We start from the raw sequence: 6,000 nt of genomic DNA on the forward strand, positions 1-6,000 counted from the left end.
AGACCTGGGTTAGCGATATGGCGGGGTTCCTCAGCCTGGAGCGAATAAAGTTTGCCTTGAGAGGGTCCTTGATGGGGTTCTCCCGGCGGTGGCAACCTTTCCTTGACTTTCTAGGGGAGCAGTAAGTGTCAGCAGCAGCATCCTGGGGAGGGAGGGGGGTGGGGGGAGGTTCAGGTTGGGGGGGGGATTACTGTTGATATAATGTGAATTGGGCATGGAGACAAAACCCACCTTGTTCTGTTTTTTTAAAAAAATATATTTTTTGCAATTAGTTTTATTGTAAGCTTTGGGCTATGCTTATTGTTATTTTTTATTACCATTTGTATTTCTATTTTTGTTATGTAAAAACGTTGATTGGAAAAACTTTAATAAAACATTTATTTTTTTAAAAGAAAATTACATCCAGGTCCACCAGTAGCCCATAGGCTTCAGTTCTACATCTCTCAGATAGAGAATCCAGCTGCACTTTGAACATCTTTCATGTTTATGCCTCTGCTTCTCTCCTTCCAAACCTTTATCACTCTTTGAAGTAAGAATTTGTTCTTGCCATCCATTTCAAAATTAAAGTTAGTTCATTTAACAGGGCCCTGTATTATCTTCGAGCAATATTCATAACATAACCCTTGTATCAAAGATAGAAACGTCTCTTCAAAAAGCCACTGCAATCGCTGCAGTTGTTGGTTCGGGGGCCGTGCGTTATTTGACATGCTATCACTATGTAGCATTGTTCCCCATCTGTCAGTCCAAGAGACATGATGGGAACACTGCACGGTCTTCCTCATTCATAATGTATTCTCAAAATGACATTTATATATCTTCCACCAGATTGTGTAACAGTCCCTATAACAAGGCCGCCAGAGGGAAATTGAACTTTAGAGGTTAACGTTTCTTATCTGATAACAAAGGAACATTTGATGACAATACCTTTGTGGAATTTTGTGCACTTGATATTCCCGTCTTTCTGATTTTAGTAAGCTGCACATTTCTTCTCCTCAGAGTGGGTCACACTTCTCCCAACGAGAGAGGGAACGAGGAGAAAACATCTTGAAACCTAAAAGAAGGCCAAGACCTAACCAGACTTCTTCAAAATGAAAATGAGTTTGATTGTGCCTGATCTGTGAGATTTGCATCCGTACTCTGGGAATTGGGAGACTGAAATTGAAGGGGAACAGTGCCAAGAAAATCTTAATCTCATTTCTAGCTTGTTTTTAGTCTTTGCATGGTCTGAAAGGACGGTGGAATCAGGATCATAGAACATAGAACAGAGAAAATACAGCACAGAACAGGCCCTTCGGCCCACGATGTTGTGCCGAACCTTTGTCCTAGATTAATCATAGATGATCATTGAATTTACAGTGCAGAAGGAGGCCATTCGGCCCCCTGAGTCTGCACCGGCTCTTGGAAAGAGCACCCCACCCAAACTCAACACCTCCACCCAACACCAAGGGCAATTTATCATGGCCAATCCACCTACCCTGCACATCTTTGGACTGTGGGAGGAAACCGGAGCACCCGGAGGAAACCCACGCAGACACGGGGAGGACGTGCAGGCTCCGCACAGACAGTGACCCAAGCCGGAATCGAACCTGGGACCCTGGAGCTGTGAAGCAATTGTGCTATCCACAATGCTACCGTGCTGCCCTTAAGAACAAATAAATCTACAGTATATCATTTTACCGTAATCCATGTACCTATCCAATAGCTGCTTGAAGGTCCCTAATGTTTCCGACTCAACTACTTCCACAGGCAGTGCATTCCATGCCCCCACTACTCCCTGGGTAAAGAACCTACCTCTGATATCCCTCCTATATCTTCCAACTTTCACCTTAAATTTATGTCCCCTTGTAATGGTTTGTTCCACCCGGGGAAAAAGTCTCTGACTGTCTACTCTATCTATTCCCCTGATCATCTTATAAACCTCTATCAAGTCGCCCCTCATCCTTCTCCGTTCTAATGAGAGAAGGCCGAGCACCCTCAACCTTTCCTCGTAAGACCTACTCTCCGTTCCAGGCAACATCCTGGTAAATCTTCTTTGCACCTTTTCCAAAGCTTCCACATCCTTCCTAAAATGAGGTGACCAGAACTGTACATAGTACTCCAAATGTGGCCTTACCAAAGTTTTGTATAGCTGCATCATCACCTCACGGCTCTTAAATTCAATCCCTCTGTTAATGAACGCGAGCACACCATAGGCCTTCTTCACAGCTCTATCCACTTGAGTGGCAACTTTCAAAGATGTATGAACGTAGACCCCAAGATCTCTCTGCTCCTCCACATTGCCAAGAACTCTACCGTTAACCCTGTATTCCGCATTCATATTTGTCCTTCCAAAATGGACAACCTCACACTTTTCAGGGTTAAACTCCATTTGCCACTTCTCTACCCAGCTCTGCATCCTATCTATGTCTCTTTGCAGCCGACAACAGCCCTCCTTACTATCCACAACTCCACCAATCTTGGTATCGTCTGCAAATTTACTGACCCACCCTTCAACTCCCTCATCCAAGTCATTAATGAAAATCACAAACAGCAGAGGACCCAGAACTGATCCCTGCGGTACGCCACTGGTAACTGGGATCCAGGCTGAATATTTGCCATCCACCACCACTCTCTGACTTCTATCGGTTAGCCAGTTCGTTATTCAACTGGCCAAATTTCCCACTATCCCATGCCTCCTTACTTTCTGCAGAAGCCTACCATGGAGAACCTTATCAAATGCCTTACTAAAATCCATGTACACTACATCCACTGCTTTACCTTCATCCACATGCTTGGTCACCTCCTCAAAGAATTCAATAAGATTTGTAAGGCAAGACCTACCCCTCACAAATCCGTGCTGACTATCCCTAATCAAGCAGTGTCTTTCCAGATGCTCAGAAATCCTATCCTTCAGTACCCTTTCCATTACTTTGCCTACCACCGAAGTAAGACTAACTGGCCTGTAATTCCCAGGGTTATTCCTAGTCCCTTTTTTGAACAGGGCCACGACATTCGCCACTCTCCAATCCCCTGGTACCACCCCTGTTGACAGTGAGGACGAAAAGATCATTGCCAACGGCTCTGCAATTTCATCTCTTGCTTCCCATAGAATCCTTGGATATATCCCGTCAGGCCCGGGGGACTTGTCTATCCTCAAGTTTTTCAAAATGCCCAACACATCTTCCTTCCTAACAAGTATTTCCTCGAGCTTACCAGTCTATTTCACACTGTCCTCTCCAACAATATGGCCCCTCTCATTTGTAAATACAGAAGAAAAGTACTCGTTCAAGACCTCTCCTATCTCTTCAGACTCAATACACAATCTCCCGCTACTGTCCTTGATCGGACCTACCCTCGCTCTAGTCATTCTCATATTTCTCACATATGTGTAAAAGGCCTTGGGGTTTTCCTTGATTCTACCAGCCAAAGATTGTTCATGCCCTCTCTTAGCTCTCCTAATCCCTTTCTTCAGTTCCCTCCTGGCTATCTTGTATTCCTCCAATGCCCTGTCTGAACCTTGTTTCCTCAGCCTTACATAAGTCTCCTTTTTCCTCTTAACAAGACATTCAACCTCTCTTGTCAATCATGGTTCCCTCACTCGACCATCTCTTCCCTGCCTGACAGGGACATACATATCAAGGACAATCAATAGGAGCTTGCAAAAGGACATATACTCGAAATGGGAGAAAAATAACAAAACTTCAGAAAAAGAGTTGCATATCACTTGTGAAGAGCTGGCACATGCACAATATGGGGGGAGACGCCTCTTTCTGGAAGATTCTCTGATTAACTGCTTTATACAAATATCAGCTGTTCTAGCTCCCACTGCAGCATTCTGCAGATTCCTGCCTTTGGCCTGTGAGGAGGTCAATCTCTTACACTGTTCTTCACTGAGGTTCAAGAAGCTCACTCTGGACCTGAGAACCTATTAATTGGGAAGCGACCCTCCTTCCTTCTTTAGTTCCTCGCAGGAGCAAGCTGACCACCATACATGGTGGCTTTCATAGTGGGCTGGTAATCCCAAGTCTTGCAGGCCTGAAGACTAGAGTTTCAAATCCGCAATGGCAACTTGCGAAGTCTGTCAATTAAATACATCTGGAATAAAAGGCTTGTTTCGGTAATGGGGCTATTAGATCGCAGGAAAATCCAATTGGTTCACTAAGATCCTTCAGTGAAATGAAATCCGCCGTCCTTACTTAGTCTGGTCTTTGTTTCCTGTGTACCAACCCGCTTTCTATCTATCTCAACACACTACCCCCAATCTAATGCCCTTTAATTTTACACACTAATCTCTTATGTGGGACTTTGTCGAAAGCCTTCTGAAAGTCCAAATAAACCACATCCACTAGCTCCTTAACAACTCTGTAGTTGACTCTTACTTGGTATCAGCAAGCCTCTCAGTTGTATGTAACTACTACTAAATGGTACAATAGACCTGTTCCCCATATCCCTTTAACCCGTTCTTTATCAGAAATATATCTATCACTTTCTTGAAACCATTTAATGGCCGGGATTCACCGATATCGCTGCCAAGTGTTTATGCCGGCATCAAAACCGGCGCGAGTGGCACCTTGTCAAAGTCTAGATATACCACATCACTGGTTTCCCATCTACTGGTTACATTCTCAAAGAACTCAAGCAAGTTTGTCAAGCATGACTTACCCCTCATACTGACAATGTAGACTGATCTTTGTCCTTCCAAATATTCACTCATCTCCCCCTTAATGATTGATTCCAGCAACTATCCATCTCAATACACTACCCCAATCGCATGCCCTTTAATTTTGCATGCTAATCCCTGATGTGGGATTTTGTCAAAAACCTTCTGATAGTCCAAATAAACCACATCCACTAGCTCCTTAACAACTCTATTAGTTACATTCTCAAAGAATTCCAGTAGATTTGTCAAGCATAATTTCCCTTTCATAAATCTGTCTGATCCTGGCCCTGTTTTCAAAGTATGGTACATTAGAGTGAGGAGAATTGACACTGTTCTCTGTCGCAAGCAACGAAGGTCCAATGGCTGTGTTGTCTGCCGAGTGCTAGGGTTCAGGATATCTAGAGAGGAACCTGCAGTGCGTGGGGGAACATCCCGTTGTCATGGTCCATGTAGGTACCAGGAACAGAGGTAGAACGAGGAAAGAGGTTCAGCAAAGAGAGTTTGAAGAGCTAGGCACTAAATTAAACAACAGAACCTACAAAGTTATAATCTCTGGATAATAAAGTCCCGAAAGTCGTGCTTGTTAGGTAAATTGGGCATTCTGAATTCTCCCTCAGTGTACCCGAACAGGTGCCATGGTGTGGCGACTAGGGGATTTTCACAGTAACTTCATTGCAGTGTTAATGTAAGCCGACTTGTGACGATAATAAAAATTATTATTATTATTTCCTGAGCCACTTGCAAATTGTCATCGAGGACTTAAAATTAGAGAAATTAATACGTGGCTCAAAGAACTGGTGTGGGAGAAATGGGTGGGGCACTGGCATCAGTACTGGGGAAAGTGGGGGCTGTACCATTTGGATGGCCTGGATCTGAGCTATGCTGGGGCCAGTGTTCTTGCAAACAGCATAACTAGGGAAGTAAAGAGGCTTTAAACTAAACAGAGGTGAGGGATGGTTCTGGAGAGGGGTATGTAGGCTTACAAAGCAGAAGGATATGGCAGCATTACAAGGCATCTATTTAATGGTATCCAGAGTGTGACAAGAAGGGGACAGAGTGTACAAACATAAAAAAGCAAGAAATAGGGTCAAAAAGGGAAAAAATGATAACAGAGTAAAATTAATGGCTCTTTACTTAAATGCACAAAATATTTGGTACAAAATAAATGATTTAATGGCACAACTTGAGGTTAATAGGTATGAGATTAAAGTCATTCTGAGAACATGGTTACAAGGAGATCAAAACTTGGAACTAAATATTCAAGGATATGTGGCTTTCCGCAAGGACTGGCAAGAGAGAAAGGGTGGTGGGGTAGCATTGTTAGTACGGGTGGAATAAGTACAATAGCAAGAAATGATCTT

Source organism: Scyliorhinus torazame, chromosome 9, assembly GCF_047496885.1.
Source record: "Scyliorhinus torazame isolate Kashiwa2021f chromosome 9, sScyTor2.1, whole genome shotgun sequence".
In the NCBI taxonomy this organism is placed as follows: Eukaryota; Metazoa; Chordata; class Chondrichthyes; order Carcharhiniformes; family Scyliorhinidae; genus Scyliorhinus; species Scyliorhinus torazame.